We start from the raw sequence: 18,869 nt of genomic DNA, 5'->3' as shown, positions 1-18,869 counted from the left end.
GCTTATGAAAAATAAAAAATAGAAAATTTAGAGCAAAAAAACTGTTTTTGTTAGGAACACCCTAAGTTGCTCTATTAAAATAGATATAAAATAAAAACCTTTGGAGATACAACTATGACGTCTTCGGCAAAGTTGCTTAGTGTAAGTTCCTCTACAATGTTACTGAAGACTGCAATATTCTATCTCCTCACAATCAGTAAATAATTTTTGAAGCACCCCACCCTTATACCATCTACATCTGTAAATGGCCTAATCAATACTGATTATTTGTCCTGAAGACAGCTAGGGTGGATGTACCAATAGTCGCATGCTTAAGGAAATTTTTTGATAAAAAATCGATTAATAGACCTATGGGCAATGTTAATACATTAAACGAAAGCTTTCAGTCCCTACTTCATAGGAAAAATATAAAGATGGCTTAATAACCAATTTATGTATTCAAAACCGCTTGTACCACTATAGGAACACATGTACCAATAGTGGTGCAATCGCTAATTTCGGTTCCTATTGTTGCAAATCCCATTGCTTTCTTATGGAACTTGTAACTATAGGTACACTACATCAACTATAGGTGCAAGGGAGCTCAAAATTCTAAGAAAATCATTTTTTTCAATAGTTATTTGAGCAAATTTCAAGGATAACAGTTTTATTGTCGCATAATTTTAGTGCGATGAATCGATAAAAAAAATATTTGTTGATGGTTGGTACCTTAGTTAGGCGTATAACCCACTACTGCAACTATTGGTACACCTCAACTATAGGAGCACCCACCCTATGAAGCTCTAAAACATAAGGTTTAGCCACAAACATTTTTGTCTTCCTAAATTGTGAATTCGGACCACTGTGCATTCGTTCAGTAAAGGTTAGATGGACGTACGATTCGTACACTACCTACAAAAATACTTTTCTAATGAAAATCCATGTTTACGAAAAAATAGATTTTGAAAGTATTGAAAATTTTAAACAAAAATGTCACGTCCAACGCCACGATACTATACAAGAAGCTCCATTCCGTTAACTTCATTCGCGGATGGAACCAGCGCGCTGCGAACTGCTGTTATTTGTATTCTGAAGCTCCGATCTTGATGAAATTTTTCAGATATTTACTTAAGTACATCTTTTCAGAATGCGTAATATACAGTTTTTCGATTTTTAGAGCCCCAACTTTGCACATAACCTCTTAAAGCAACTTTATATTATCTGAAAATCTTGAAAATCCATTTTCCACAATCAGTAAGTTTATTTTGACTCAAGAACAATTTTTAAAAAGGGCGTAGACATTTTCACGTGCATTGATTTAAAATTATTTCTGTTCGATTACTGTATTTTAAACAGCTAAACTTTCTGGGAAAGAGTTACAGGGAATGAATGCTTCTGTTCGAAAAAAATATACACTGAAAAAAATATTATGTCATTTTAGCGTTCAAATGGTTTACAATATCGCCTTGATGTCAAAGCGAAAGCTACAGGAAATGTTGATGGAGGAACGCGAATAACTTCTGAAACGGTCGTAATAAAACAAAAGAATTGTGTTGTTAAAACAAAATTTAAAATATCTCTAGGTCTAATACATTTCAGATTTTTTTTGTTATAAGCATTTTGATTTAAAATGGCGTTTATAATCATATTCAAAAAGAAAATAGTATTTTTGACTGCAAATAATATGAATCATAAAAATATTTCAAAAGTTGTTGTTAGGAAAATGTTTTTATTGAAAGCTTCATTTACGTCTTTAAAACGATAAATATTAGATTTTTGACATTTTATGATGGGGTAACGCGAATAATTTTTAAAAAGAGCAAAATCACCGAATTAACTGTTTTTGTATGAACAAAATTCCAAATATCTCGAAAACTATCGCACTTTGGAAGATTTTTGTTAAATGAATTTTGATTTAAAACGATACTTAGAATTATATTCTATTATAAAATTACGGTTTATACGTCAATCAGTATGGAATTTAAAAACACGTATAAAGTTATTGTTAGAAAAACTTTTTTATTGATAAGTTCTCCATCATACAATTACACTTAAAATGTTTCTTTTATATTTAGGTTTTTGTTGACAAAATATATAAAAAGTAGAAAAAATGGGTTTTTTGCAATTATTTTTATGAAAAATTACACATTTTTTCAGTGCATATTTTTTCACACAAAAATATGCATCCCTCGTAACTTGTTCTCAGAAAGTTTAGCTGTATAAAATACAATAATCGAACAAAAAAATTGAAATTAATGCACGTAGAAATGTCTACGCCCTTTTGAAGAATTGCTCTTGTATCAAATTATCAGAGAAAATCATGGAGATTCATAAACTGACCACAACTTCAAAGTTTCGTTCGAATCGACGATGGTCATATTTTATGGTCGGCCGGTTTTTCATGGAATCCCTCAATAGCTATTTTTCTAGCTGGTGCATTAAATGGAGATTTCCAAATAAACTAGTCTTAATGGTGTAATATTGATGCAGTAAATTAATTCACATGCAATATTACTTGAAATTGTTTACAATACCGTCAATACACTCAGAACAATGTAAAGGTAATATAGATACGTTAAACTAGTCTGCTATCAAAGCGTATCAAACATCAAATACTCTCTAGCAACATAGTATCATTCGATATCGATGCATATAGTACATACAGCTTCAGTAAAGGGATTGGCAAAAAGCAAGACATTTGGTGTTTTCAAGCATTTCGTTTGTCATTAGCTACAACATTACTGAGACTCTATCTGAACTGACTTGATAAATAAATTTGGTGTTTCACTTGTAGATGAATTAATCATTAAACTATATACATTTGGAAAAAAGAGCGTTCTCCGAACGTAGTATACCGTATCAACCAATTTATTATTTTGGTTTACGAAAGTGGCAATTTAAAACTACTTTGGAATGCTAATTTATTGCAGTCACAAAACAAACGTTAGATTTAATAACAGTATTTGAAACAGTTCTGCAAGCCACGCGTCATACCAAAATTGACCTGCCTGTTAAATTTCATGACATATTAAGCAATCACTACACAAGCTTCCGTTCTTGCATGAGCCTATCGCAAGATTGCCTCATCATTGATTCACAGACAATCGTGCCGCCCTTCGACGCCAAAACAGGTTCGCCGTTGTGTTGTCAATTCCCCGCTAGTAGGATATATGATGATTGAGAGACTCATGTTCATTTACATAGTATCTAGCGCGCTGATCGGTCGCATCAACATTGTGATCAAGTGTCAATTCTACTGCTGAGACTGGCTACATCCAGTTTGCCTACCTTATAAGGAACGTATTGTGTCTAGACCTACAGGTCATTGTGAAAGATAGTATGATAACACTATCTACTAAATCCATTCAGCGATAATAATTTAAAATTTAAAGCCTGAGAGCACTAGTGTTTCATAGATAGTAGCGAAGTGACACCGGCAAGATGGAAGTGGATTTGGTTACGGCGGTGGCCATCGGCGCCATTATCCTGCTGATGTTCCATTATATTTCGAAAAAGTATGAATATTTTCTGTCGAAACCGATACCGTGCGTCAAACCGACGTTTTTCCTGGGCAGCACCGGTCCAATGATGTTCCGCAAACGGGACGTATCGTCTCATTTCACAAAGTTGTACTACACCTTTCCGGATGCTAAGTAAGTGTGGGAATTAACGGTGGGTAATTGAAAAAAATTACACACTCAAATTTATTTCCAGGATTATAGGTTTCTACGACTTTACGAAACCGATTTTCATGTTGCGAGACGCGAGCGCCATTAAGAAAATCGGCGTAAAAGATTTCGACTTTTTCATGGATCACACTCCTACGCTGACCAACGGCACCCCGGAGGATGAGGTCGGTGGAGAAAGCCTGTTCGGTAACTCGCTATTTGCTCTGCGCGGTCAGAAGTGGAGAGATATGCGATCGACGCTGAGCCCAGCGTTCACCGGAAGTAAGATGCGACATATGTTCGAGCTGGTGGCGAACTGTGCCCGGTCAATGGTCGATTTCTACAACTCGGAAGCGAAAGCTGGAAAAACTTTGGAGTTCGAGATGAAGGATACTTTCTCACGGTTCGGGAATGATGTAATCGCAACGGTCGCGTTCGGGATTGAGGTAAACTCGCTGAAGGATCGCGAAAATGAGTTCTATATGAATGGAAAACAGATGGTGAATTTTCAATCGATTATGGTACTGGTTAAGGTTTTGTTGATAAGAAGTATGCCGCGGTTGATGCAAAAACTGGGAGTTGATTTCTTGGACTCAAATCTAAAAGATTATTTTAAAAAAATGATTGTTGATAATATGAAACAGCGAGAAGTACATGGGATTGTGCGAAATGATATGATTCATATGCTGATGGAGGTTCGGAAGGGTTCATTGAAGCATCTAAAAGACGAACATGATCAGAAAGATGCAGGATTTGCTACCGTAGAAGAGTCGAGTGTTGGAAAAACGACTCACACTCGAATATAGACCGAGAACGAATTAATTGCACAGTGTTTCCTATTTTTCCTAGCCGGATTCGACACCGTTTCTACCGCTATGACCTTTTTGAGCTATGAACTAGCAATCAATCCGGACGTTCAGAATCGTCTACATGAAGAAATCATAAAAACCAATCAATCTCTAAATGGAGCATCTTTAACTTACGAAGTTCTACAAAAAATGGAATACTTAGATATGGTAGTTTCGGAAGCTCTTCGCAAATGGCCACCGGCCATTTTCTCCGATCGTTTCTGCACCAAGGACTACGTGTACGATGACGGCGCAGGAACTCGTTTCACCATCGAGAAAGATCAAACAATTTGGATTCCTACCATCGCCATCCATAACGATCCAAAAAACTATCCGAATCCTGAACGGTTCGATCCGGAACGATTCAACGAGGCTAACCGATCGAAGATTGATGCCAGTGTCTACCTACCGTTCGGCGTGGGTCCGAGAAATTGCATCGGTTCACGGTTGGCACTGATGGAGGTTAAATTGGTTGTGTACTATCTACTGAAGGACTTTAGCTTGGAGGTGACCGAGAAAACGCAGATTCCTTTGAGGATGGCTAAAAATCTTTTTGCCCTGCAGACGGAGAAGGGTGTTTGGGTAGAATTTAAAGCTAGAAATGAATAAGTGGTTCAGCAGTTAGTGTTTGATGGTAGTAGCTAAGCCGTTTACTATTGTTATACTAATGATAAAATAAACTTAAGTATCGAAAACAGACTATCAATATTTACTACGTTAATACGCAGTATAAAGTTTAAAACAGTAAATAAGCGGCACGTGGCACTTCTGATCACATAACAATGACAGATTTTGCGCATGTTCAATTCACTATTAGTGTGATGTGAGAGTTGCAATCTTTGACTGGAAGACGATAATTAAAATATCATTTTCATAAATCTATTTGGTATTAGAGGAATCAAACGAGAAACTCATCAGTATGTACACAGAAAAAGTAAACATGAATCGCCACAATAAAGCCATTATTTCTTGTCTCTTTCTGTCTGAACTGTCTGAACTCCGTATTATCGTTCTGTTTGCATGGAACATTTCTCACCCTGTAGCAGATGAAATGACCCTACTACTAATAATACATTCAAGAGTTATATTTCATAACAGTTTTTGCAACCGACCGAGACGGTTGTGCCTCCAGGTGGAAGGTTTTGTTCTCGAGAGAGTGACGGAGTGCGAGACGCTGTATGCGTTATTCTGGGAGAGAGAGAGACCAGTTTGTTAAGTGTGAGTCGACAGTTGATACGTCGGAGGCGTGGTCAACGGCATCCTCGACAAGTGGTGTTTGACAGCAAACCGCGGGTAGACGAATTTGCCTACCGCGGTGGCAGAAATCGACAGTGATCGTGCCTGTACACACAGAAAAAAATATAGTGTATTGGTGTCGTCGGGCAATTCTAATCGACGAGAGGGAAGCGTCACAGGTAGACCCATTTGCTCTATTTGTCTACCGCAGAAGTGGTACGACGAATAAGGAAAACAAGTTGCACCGAAAAGTGCCGCATCGACAGTGGGATTTTCGCAGCAAGCCACAGGTAGCCACATTTGTCTACCGAGGTGGTGGAAACGGAGAGAGCGCGCTTGTGGTGGTGATACCGACGAGCAGCTTAATCGGAGAGAGTTTTGAAGTGTTGCAGGTAGGACTATTTCTCTACTGAAGAAGCAACGCGACGAAGAAGGACAGCAAGTGTCACATTGTCAAACAACGGGCACCGAGTTTACAACGTAACACATGAGGTGTGTTCTACAGGTATAACAGGTATATTTTTCATTCCTTTTTGTGATAGTTTTTCTTGCTAGGTAAAATGGATGAAGAGATGGGAGAACGAGTACCAGACCCTCCCCCTAAACCTTATGCTGAAAATGTAAATCCGACTAGAATTAAAATTTACCCAGAGTCGTCAACGGGACCATGGATTGTATTTATTAGGCGTAAAGTAAAGGCGCTAAATATTATTCAAATTTCTAAAGATTTGACTTCGCGATTCTCGGATGTAAAAGAGATCGTCAAAGTCAATAAAGATAAAATACGCATTGTCGTTGGTAGTCTCAAACAAGCCAATGCAATTGCTTCTTGCGAGCTTTTTACGCGTGAGTATAGAGCGTATATTCCTTCAAAGGAAATTGAAATTGATGGGGTCATCACAGAATCGAGTTTGACTGTTGATGACTTAGTTAAGCATGGGGTTGGTCGTTTCAAAGACACCATACTTAAAGACGTAAAAATACTTGAATGCAAGCAATTGCATTCAGTATCACACGAAGGAGATAAAAAAGTTTATCGACTGTCTGACTCATTTCGAGTGACTTTCGCTGGGTCTGCGCTGCCCAACTATGTCATTATCGATAAGATTCGTCTCCCTGTTCGCCTTTTTATCCCTCGTGTAATGAATTGCCTTAATTGCAAACAGCTTGGCCACACAGCCACTTACTGTTCCAATAAGGCACGGTGTGGCAAATGTGGGGGTTCTCATCAAGAGGATACATGCAATGAAAATTCAGAAAAATGTTTAATGTGCGGAGAAAACTCACATGAGCTCTCTGCATGCCCCATTTATAAATTGCGTGAGGATAAAATTAAACGATCCTTGAAGGAGAGGTCTAAGCGCTCCTATGCAGAAATGTTGAAAAATGCTACCCCTAAACCCATCTTCTTAGAAAACACTTACGCATCTCTATTTTCGGAACAGTCTGACTCTGACGGAGCGTGCGAAGGTACATCATTTGTTTTACCCGGAAATTCCAGAAAAAGAAAACAGTCTTCTTTTCCCAAGCTGCCAAGAAAGGGCCTTAAAATTTCTCCACCAATAGATAAACTGCGCCCAAAACCGAAAAATTCCGATTCAAAACCGAAATCAATTCCGCCCGGTTTTGGGAACGTACAATCCAAACAGAACACCATTACTGGAAATAATAAAATTTCGACTACCTCTGAGCCTCAGCCGGGGGTAGGATTATTGAAATTTTCTGAAATTGTTGATTGGATTTTTAAAGCATTCAATATTTCTGAACCACTAAAGAGTATACTTTCAGCTTTCCTCCCAACAATTAGAACATTTTTAGAGCAGCTGATTGCTCAATGGCCCATCCTTGCAGCGATTGTATCTTTCAATGGGTAATTCACCTCCTCCAATGAAAGATTCCATCACTGTTTTACAGTGGAATTGCAGAAGTATCATACCTAAAATTGATTCCTTAAAAATTTTACTGCATAATTTAAAATGCGATGCTTTTGCTCTATGTGAAACATGGCTTACCTCAAACATTAATTTCAACTTAAATGATTTCAACATTATTCGCCTAGACCGAGACACCCCGTATGGAGGAGTGCTTCTAGGAATTAAAAAGTGCTATTCTTTCTATAGAATTAACATCCCCTTGTTTGCGGGCATTGAGGCTGTTGCTGTCCAAACGAACATTAAAGGCAAAGACATGTCTATCGCTTCTATATATATACCTCCCAAAGTTCAAATTGGACAACGTCAAATTTTTGAGGTAGTGGAATCCATGGCTGCTCCGCGTCTGATACTGGGAGACTTCAACTCGCACGGAGTATTGTGGGGTTCCCTCTACAATGATAATCGATCCTCTTTGATTTACAATGTTTGTGACGAATTTAATATGACAGTTTTAAATACTGGCGAAACAACACGCATCCCCAGACCTCCTGCACGTCCAAGTGCATTAGATCTATCTCTGTGCTCGACATCACTTCGGTTAGATTGCACGTGGAAGGTTGTACCTGATCCTCACGGTAGCGATCATTTGCCAATCGTTGTTTCAATTAACAGTGAATTAGGCCTTACGAATTCAATCAATGTTCCTTATGACTTAACACGAAATATTGATTGGAAAACATACGAAACATTAATTTCCACTTCTCTTGCTTCGACAGAAGAGCTACCCCCTACCGAAGAATATGAATTCCTGGCGGGTTTAATTATTGAAGCAGCAGAACAAGCCCAAACGAAATGCAATCCTGGAATGACAATAAATAGACGGCCCCCTAATCCTTGGTGGGACAAAGAGTGCTCTGATGCATATGAAGCTAAACAAGTTGCCTACAAAGAAATTATGAAACAGAAAGGGGGTATACGTGAGAACTTTGAAAATTATTTCATTTTGCAAAACAAATTTGACAGTATACGTCGTGCCAAAAAATCTAGTTATTGGAGACACTTCGTTAATGGCTTGTCAAGAGAAACATCAATGAGTACTCTTTGGAACACAGCCAGAAGAATGAGGAATCGTAACGTGACTAATGAAAGCGAAGATTTTTCGAATCGTTGGATATTTAATTTTGCCAAGAAAATTTGTCCCGATTCTGCTCCTGCGCAGAAAATCACTCGCGATGCTCCCACAAGTAACGATTTCATAGATTCGCCTTTGACAATGATGGAATTCTCAATTGCACTCCTCTCATGCAACAATAATGCTCCGGGACTAGACAGAATTAAATTCAACTTGGTGAAGAATCTGCCTGACCTAGCAAAAAGACGCTTGTTGAATTTATTCAATAAGCTTCTTGAGCAGAACATTGTCCCGCACGACTGGAGACAAGTGAGAGTTATCGCTATTCCAAAACCGGGAAAACCAGCCTCCGATCATAACTCGTATCGACCGATTGCAATGTTATCCTGCATCAGGAAATTGTTGGAAAAAATTATCTTACGACGTCTCGACAATTGGGTTGAGGCGAACGGCTTGCTATCAGATACCCAGTTTGGTTTTCGGAGGGGAAAGGGAACGAATGATTGTCTGGCGCTACTTTCGTCAGAAATCCAACTAGCTTACGCAAAAAAAGAACAAATGGCGTCTGTGTTCTTAGACATAAAAGGAGCATTCGACTCTGTTTCCATTGATGTTCTCTCAGAGAAACTACATCAATGTGGTCTTTCACCAATATTAAATAATTATTTATACAACTTATTGTCAGAAAAGCACATGCATTTTTCATATGGCGATTTGGCAACATTCAGAATAAGTTACATGGGCCTCCCACAAGGTTCTTGTTTAAGCCCCCTTCTCTACAATTTTTACGTGAATGATATTGATAATTGTATTGTCAGCCCATGCACTCTAAGGCAACTTGCAGATGATGGCGTGGTTTCTGTTACAGGACCAAAAGCCTTAAATTTACAACAACCACTGCAAGATAGTTTGGATAATTTATCAAGTTGGGCTTTGAAGTTAGGCATCGATTTCTCTACGGAGAAAACAGAGTTGGTTGTTTTTTCAAGGAAGCGTGATCCAGCTCAGCTTCAGCTTCAGTTGGTTGGTAGAACGATAGCCCAAGTCCTGACTTTTAAATACCTTGAAATTTGGTTCGATTCTAAAGGCACATGGGGAGGCCACATTAGGTATCTAATAACGAAATGCCAACAAAGGATAAATTTTCTGCGAACAATAACTGGATCATGGTGGGGTTCTCATCCAAGTGACATGATAAGATTGTATCAAACAACAATACTTTCAGTAATGGAATATGGGTGCATCTGTTTCCGTTCAGCTGCGAACACTCACATTATTAAACTGGAACGGATACAGTATCGCTGTTTACGAATTGCCTTAGGTTGCATGCAGTCGACCCATACGATGAGTCTTGAAGTACTAGCGGGAGTTCTTCCTTTAAAAGACCGATTCTGGGATCTCTCTTCTCGTTTACTTATTCGATGTGAGGTTATGAACCCACTGGTAATTGAAAATTTTGAAAGACTTGTCGAGCTTCAACCCCAAACCAGATTCATGACAGTGTATTTCAATCACATGTCACAAGAAATAACGCCTGCTAAGTATGTTCCCACATACGTCAATATACTAGATATTCCTGAATCCACTTTATTCTTCGACACGTCCATGCAAGCAGAGATTCGTGGAATTCCGGATCATCTACGCTCGCGGGAGATCCCTAAAATGTTCACAAGTAAATATCAACACATAGACTGCCTTAAAATGTTTTACACTGATGGGTCACGAATCAGTGAGGCCACTGGTTTCGGTATTTTCAACAATAATTTTTCAATTTCTCTCAAACTTGCAGAACCCGCCTCTGTTTATATAGCGGAACTAGCAGCAGTTCACTATAGTTTGCAAATAATTAATACTTTACCCCCGAACCATTACTTTATCCTCACTGATAGTCTCAGCACAATTGCAGCTCTACGCTCAAAGAGGATTGATAATCACGATCCATTCTTTTTGGGGAAGATACAAGAATCTCTGAGTAACCTGACAAGAAAATGTTATAAATTTACCCTAGTGTGGCTCCCCGCCCATTGCTCTATTGCGGGCAATGAGAAAGCTGATAATTTAGCCAAGATTGGTGCACTAGATGGTGAAATATATGAAAGACCCATCGCTTACAATGAATTTTATAGCGCTTCTCGACAGAGGACACTTGCTAGTTGGCAAACATCTTGGGACAATGGAGATATGGGACGATGGCTACACTCAATTACCCCTAAAGTATCAACGAAGGCATGGTTCAAAGGATTGAATGTAAGTCGGGACTTCATCCGTGTGATGTCTAGGCTCATGTCCAATCATTATACTTTAGATGCGCATCTCCGTCGTATTGGGCTCGCTGAGGGTAATCATTGTGCTTGTGGAGAAGGTTACCATGACATTGAGCATGTTGTTTGGTCCTGCACTGAATATCGTGAAGCCAGATCACAATTAGTAGATTCTTTACAAGTCCGAGGAAGACCAATCCATGTTCCTGTTAGAGACATCCTGGCGTATCGCGATCTTCTATACATGGAACTTATCTATCATTTTCTAAAAACAGCGTCTGTCAAAATTTAATTAAATTCATCTCCTCATACTCTCATCCAAGGCTAATCATTCACCAATTAAAGTGTCCTAGAATATTTAGTTTTTAAATTTAGACAATAACAGAAAAAAAGTAAATAAATACACCCGAAAATACTAGATCAGTATGAAATACAACAATGTAAGGAAAAAAGCAAACAATAAAGTGATTTCAGTGTTAGTTTTAGACAAAGTACTAGTATAGTTAAAATTAGTCTTAAGGATTTTTGTAACGTGCTATGTAAAAAAAGAAACTGGCGTAAAAAGCTATTGCAAATGCCGTGTCAAATAAACGTATGAAAAAAAAAAAAAAAAAAAGAGTTATATTTCTCCTTAGTGGAGAACAATTGGTCGGTGTTCAGTCAGACCGGACTAAGTCGCAAAACATCAAAAACTGAGATATTGATAGTACTAGATAAAGAATTTCTTCGACTACATTCGACTTTTGCCAGATTTGAAAGATGTTACAGTAAACAAGAATTATGGCCAAAACTTATTTCCAATTATAACATAAAGGGTGCAGCGATTCAAACTTCAAACTCGTTTTTCTCGAAATCAATACTTTGTCACTTAGTCCGGTCTGATTTAACACCGACCAATTTAGGTAAAAACTTTTTTAATCCACCTAACAGTGTGATGAGACATTTCTTATCACTCTCTTCTAATATTATATCGATTGAGAGTATTTAGCACTTTATGTTTCGCGATGTTTTTGATAACACATACAGAGAACTAAAAACTGAAATTGTAGCTCACGATATCACGCTACCTCTGAAGTGCATGCGTGCATAGTTCAAACTTTACTTCGATTTCAACTATTCTAAAAGTGACTTCCCAATAGTATCTTTGATTGGAATTATGATCATCCTAATGCCACTTGTGTTTGTACACTGGGTGCACGCTGCTCTGAAAATCTAACGAAATCGTCTTAGGGCACTAGCGGGTCTCATAAAGAATTTTAAAAGCTAACTTCTATTCCATAATTTTCAGTTCAGCAATCCGAGAAATCGTGCTCACCGCAAGTCATGAAAAAAACTGCGTTGTGGAGAGACGGTCACTACCTTGTTTACTAAAGCTATTAATAATTCTCAAACACTTTTTAATTTTTACAACCTTATTTTAGGAAAAGTTGTTTAATAAGCTTTTGTAATATTGTGTAGAAAAAAGCTGAAAACTTCTGTATTTTCTCAATTCGCAACATATAAGCCTTTAAGTATACCAATTAATTTAGGAAACCCTTTTAACATAAACTATCGCACGAATAGGAATAGATACACCAAAATATTGGAAGAAGTCGATAAAATAACCTTCTGAAAACTAGCAAAAAATTGGTGTAGTTCGATGCAATTGAAAGAAAATATCCTCAGAAAATGAGATGTACCTATTAATGTGAGACATAGTGAATAATAAATACAATAGGGCCTGTTTTTATTAGCCTCATGGTGTGTTTTAAGCTGACATTAACTAAATCGGGACATATTTCTTTCCTTCTTTATAATAAACTGAAGCTGTAAAAATATTCTTCCCTTCCCTTCATCTAGTCTGATAGCTATTTCTGATTATATAATATAAATTTCTCTGAAAGGGGCCTTCTAGTGCAAATTAAAAAAAAATGATTTTTTTTTATTTTTGCATATTTGCTTCTTTGAGGTAAGAAAAATATGCTCAAGAAAGGGTTTACTCAAATTCATCCTTGTTCGTCTGCTAGAGCCCATCAAACATATTTTCATATGAGACTGACAAAGTCGGGGGCTATTCAAATGGAGTCATCACTGTATTGCAATAAATAGGCAGTATTCGAAGAAGTTTCGTGTAGACGAGTGTTGAACGACTTTGTTTCTACTTACTTAGGGTCAGCGGCGTAGCTAGAAATTCGGTTTGGTGAAAATCGAACTTAATCTCCAAATGGCATAATTCCGAAACCGTATATCGAGTTTTAAAATGATATTTACGAAATGTTCCTTAATCTATTTTTTTTACCTTAAACAACTTTTTATTGCGAGCTTCACAAATTCCAGCTTTGGATAAAATGTAAAATTTATTGTTTATAAATAATAGAAGATCATAAAAAGCAAAATCATAACAATTTATTTTAAAGGTACAAATAGCCTAAAATATGTTGATTCCCTGAACACACGGAGCCTTCATGTCTTCACCAAAGTGGTTTGTAATAACACTCTCTAAAATTTTGCTGAAGACATTAAGTCTCGAACTAGATTTGTTTGAAGAGTAAATTCTCCATAAATACTGCTTAGAGGATATAACGCCAAAGTTATTTTAGGTATTCCACAAACAACAAGCTATAACTTTTAAAATATTCAAAATAAATATTTGATGTCTTCAGTAAAGTTATTCGCAAAAGTAAGAACTATAAATTTGCTGAAGACATCATTTCAATACAATCACTTCCAAGAAAATTTAAGAAAATATCTTACTCTTAGGTGGATTAATCAGCAAAAATAACTTCAAAAGAAAGGCTATATTACATCCTTCAAATTCTCCGAAGATACTATTGACCTAAAATTAGCCGTTTTGGCGTTAAAAAAGATTGCCTGTTTTTGGTCTTATTTGTGGCTATAGGAAATGATAAAATCTTTCGTCCATATTTCGTCGCTGTTGTGCTATCTTATGACAAGCGCCATTTAGCACATTTCGAGAAAAACGATTTTTAAAGTTTGAGATTGAATATTTTGAAACTTATAAATGGTATAAACAATCCAAAGAAGACAATTGATGCTTCTATCTATTCTGCATTAAACTCTCAAATATTACGAATATCGGTTGGTTGTTGCAAGTTTTTACTATGAATGTAAACAAAAGTCGCACTCGCACGTATCATAGGCGTGTATTGATGATAAAATTTGTATGATGTGTCATAATCGTGCATGGAAATTTTTCCATAGAAAAAAATAACCATTTTTTACTTTTATTCATATCTTTGCGTTCAAATGGTCTATAAACAATCGGTGAAATGCATTTTGAAGGAAATGAGTCAGGGAATCTAAAAAAATTTTTATTTTTGATTACAGTGTTGCCAAATATGCTTTATTTCCAGTTTAAAACTAAAACTGTGTTTTTCTCACAACTCATATAATTTTCTTTTGAAAATGTTTATGCCATTGTGTTTCTCAGACATTTTCACACATAAAACCGTCTAAAACTTCCATATAACTTGAGAAAAATCCTTAGATATAGTGATTTGAAGCAAAAAACTCACAATTTCTCATCATGTTTCTAGCTATATCTAAGTAACCAAGTAGAATTTCAAAATTCTGAAAACGCCACTTTGTAGATATTTTTCAAACAAGTAATGTGGCATATCTAACTCAGTTTACCCCAAAATGGCGTTTGTCATAAGATAGCACAACAGCGACGATTTAATGATAAATATCTCTTTTGATAATAGTTCGATTTCAACAATCTATAGCTCGTTCGAAATGTATTCGTATAGGCTGTCCAAAGATATATAAAGTGTTTATCTAGGTTGTCAATTTCGGCAGATAATTTATAATAAACTGCGAAAACACCATTTTTACACTTTCAAACATTCATATCTTGGAAACTAAACATCAGAATCAAAAACAACTTCATAGTGTTCTGTCTGGCTGATATGCCTTTCATTTATAATTGGTTTGGAAAAGATTGGTTCAGCCATTGCTGAGTAACACGAATGAGAGTTTGTCCGTTACATACACACACAGACACACCCACACAGACATTGTCCTAAATCGTCGAGCTGAGTCGATTGGTATATAAGACTCGGCCCTCCGGGCCTCGGAAAAAATCTTGAAAGTTTGAGCGAATTCTATACATTTCTTTTCTAATAGTATCTATTCACTATGGAAAAAAATCCATGAGTTTTCCAGATATTCTGGGGTTTTGAAACGATTTCCCGGGTGTGAAAATGGCACCGTTTTTTATCTATAAGCCTATTGATGACATTTAATCCTCAAAGCGTCGTCGACTGGATGCTAAACGCCTTCAACGATAGTATCGAATTGAGAAGATGCAAGCGAATATGAGTGTCAAATCATCACGTTAACGGACCACTTCAATGAAAACTGTGGTTATGTGACGTCTTCGCAAAACAAATTGTTTCTCCGTATATATCGCTCCAATTTCGTTGAAATCTTCTTACTACCTAAAATGAAGTTGAAACAATATTTAGGAATTTACCGAAAAGCGAAATATGCATTTATTACAAAGATTTCCTCTCCAGAAAATTATTGGTCCTGTATAAATCCAATCAACATGGCTCATTTTCGTAGCTCAATTTTCTAGTCAGGTTATCTCCGTAAATAAATAAAAGATAATACTGAACTTACCTTGATCCCTTTGTGACATTCCAAGGAAACCTTTTTAATTCACTGCTTCCACAAAAAGTACTCAAAAATCGGAATTTCCTGTCCGAAAGATTTGGGTGAAGGGATGTTTATTTACATCCATATCGGCAACACTATGGTGTTTGCAATAGTTTGCATGCACAGCGTAAATGTGGATAATATATGGTCAAAAGAAAATATCGAATATTGTACAATGTGCTTATAAGCATATAATCACATATCTCAATAAAATAAGCACTGTATCTAGCTTATTTCATTTTGATCATGAATATTGACATAAATTTTTCCCAATTTATAATGTAGAATGTTCTGAAAACATCGTTGCATAAATGACCATTCGTAATCGAACATTTGTTACATTGTGAAAATATTTAGCGTATAATGATATTCCATGGCCATCTAGCTTCAATTTGGCTTGTTTGTTGACTCAAATGACATGACTTCATTGACATCAATACCTTTATCTAGCATGCTAATTGAAAAGAGTTTATATCAATTTTAGAAAATTTACACTGCGAAAAATATCGAAATGCTTGATATGTTGATCTTTTCCATTCTTCAAAAAAGCAAAACTGAGTAGTGAGCATGAACACTAATGATAGATTATAATGAAAATATGGAGCTGTTTTCAAGATAAATTGGTGTCAGAAATACATCTGTCAGCAGTTGATTATAATTGGTAATAAGAGTAATAAGAGCGTGCTGTATTCAAATTCTGATAGAAAGACTTCGATGACTCCGAGCAAACTAGGTAGCAACATGTGTGTCTGCCTATTATGAAAATAAAAATGCTTACAAGGACGACCAATTTGTATCGCAATACCGACAAAAATGTTCCCCAATTCGGGAATAAAGCGACATGAATTCTGGAATAATCGTGTTTCTACGTTCGGACACAGGACCGTTAACAGAAATTCATGTGTTTTATAAACGTTTTTATAAACAATTTTCCGTAACGCCAGATTTATTGATTTTTTATGAACTTTGATCACGGGTTTCGCTTAGTCATTGACAAATCGTTATTACTGTCTGTGATCTAGTTGATGAGCAATTTTCATAAACCAAATGTTGATTAGTGAATTTATTCATAAATTCAAGAACATTGTTCACGGTTTGACGTGAACTGATTTATGATTTATTACATCTTGATCATGATAAGGTTTTTGTGGTTGTGAACAGAGTTAAAAATATTCAAAGTCATTGAATGAAAATTGATCATATTCAGCCGCATTCATTTTCAATATTCAGTGACGCAGCTGAAAACTTCAAACGAACAAACCGCCCATTCATCCATGCAGATTTTCATTCGTCTCCGATTATTACACTAAGCGACCGTGCAGCAACGAATCAAACGTATCAAAGTGGGCCCTGACACAATATAAGCGATGATGATTGTTGTTTCATATACTTTACCGGCATTTGAAAACATTTTCCTAGATAATTATTGAAATGAATATAATGTACGATATTCAACTGAATGAATAACATGGATATTTGAATGAAATTTTTTTTCTATTCACCGCGAGTCGCATCAGGTACATTTTCTGCCGTCAAAAAAGTGCTTCGATTATTTTTAACTCTGGTTGTGAATGAGGCAATAAAACTACTGTTTAGTTTCACGAAATAATATTCATGGATCCCTTCAAGCCTCGTAAACTAATTCCGAGTATGTTAGTCACGATGAACCCTTCTTATTCGTAAAATAATTCACAAAATCAAAATACGTTTCCAATTTAATGATATAGTTCATGAAATGTGCAATTTTGTGCATGCTTCATGCTTGTGAAATTTAAAAGATATCTCTAATCATTGGCACTTTCATGCAACTCTGCACCAGGTCTGAAAATTTTCACGTGAACGATTTTACAAAATTTTGGAATATTATAATTATAAGTAGGGTGATGAGCCTATTTGCGCTATGTTTCTATTATCACCCTACCCATTTGAAGCCGTTGGTTAGAGCAGTGTCTGCCATCTTTGTTCAACGCATTGAGTCAAATGGTAGCGCAACAATAGGGGCACTCGATTCGAGTTTTCATTGTGCTCAAACACGAGAATTTTACTGTTTTCAACGCATTTGTGTTATTATATTGGTTCTTAACAACGAAGCAAAGCGGTTGATGTTAATTTTTACGCATTCTATTGATTGTAAGGCAAGAAATTATCGAATTAGTGAGGCACCTTGCTTAGTATGGTGAAAAAAGGCTCATCACCCTATATAATAATTATAAATTGTACATATAATATACAACGCAAAACGAATATTAAATTTGTGACTAAGTTCCTCAAATTATAAACGTGAATGACATTATTATGCCCGAAAAATCAGATAGAAAACTCATCAACTAATATAACGACAATGTACATAGTAATTGCGAAAATCGTGACTAACCTCTTGACATCATGAACATCGTTCAATATTCTGCTCTTTTGGTCGAAACAGTGTTTCTTCAAATTATGAACTAGATTTGTAAGATAAAACTAAACATATTTGGCACACAACCGCAGTGATCTTACTAAATATTTGAATGCAACACAATATGATATTTGGAGTGAACTAGTTTCAGGGCCGGTGTTAGGGTAAAAGCGTGGGGGGACTAGATAAATACCGCATTTTTGCAATACTAGCATAACAATCTGATAAAATTACCCGCGGTGCATTTGGAGCACATGGCATTGTGGTACATCGAGGCTTTCAGACGGTAGTATTGTGCGTGCGAGACACCTGCTCGTCTGATTTCAAATTTCAGATTTGTCCAAAAATTTCAAGTGGGTAATTACCCTCTCAGATATATTCGAGTGGGTAATACTACTTGTTGTGACCGGTAGAAATTCGCGGTATCAAACCTTCCACTCGCGACGGAACTTGGAAGCGGGTGATAATTTCAGCAGGCAACGGCGACAGGAAAAAGATATGGTGTGGTGGAACTTCAATTTTATTTGCAGCGATTTGCACTCTCCAACGGTTCAATTCAACTTGTCAGCTCCTTGCGGTCTGACGTATCGCAGAAGCTGATCACTATCCTAGTGTGGGTGACGAAAACGAATAGAAGACGAAAGTGATACACGGCTAGCGTGCGCGAGTGGGGTTACAGAGTAAACCCTACACTCTCATCGGATTTTCTGGGTCACTTTACTCATTCTGTACGGTAATCCTAAACACTACTCATACTACCTAGGGCATCCGCCATCTCTGCCTAGTTTTGTGAAAAAATTATATGCAGTAGCAA

The 18,869-nt window shown here is 36.7% G+C and overlaps 1 protein-coding gene and 1 pseudogene across 2 annotated transcripts in view; one reads left to right on the top strand and one right to left on the bottom strand.

Annotated features, from left to right (window-relative positions):
• LOC131693527 (sodium-dependent transporter bedraggled) overlaps positions 1 to 18,869 on the bottom strand; it is a 346,814-nt gene that overhangs the window by 128,749 nt on the left and 199,196 nt on the right. The window lies entirely within an intron of this gene.
• On the top strand, positions 3,168 to 5,194 carry LOC131693538 (probable cytochrome P450 9f2; annotated as a pseudogene).

The sequence above is a fragment of the Topomyia yanbarensis genome, chromosome 3 (assembly GCF_030247195.1).
Source record: "Topomyia yanbarensis strain Yona2022 chromosome 3, ASM3024719v1, whole genome shotgun sequence".
Classification (NCBI taxonomy): Eukaryota; Metazoa; Arthropoda; class Insecta; order Diptera; family Culicidae; genus Topomyia; species Topomyia yanbarensis.
Note: the sequence above shows the minus strand (reverse complement) of the source record. Positions and strands in the feature narration are given on the sequence as shown.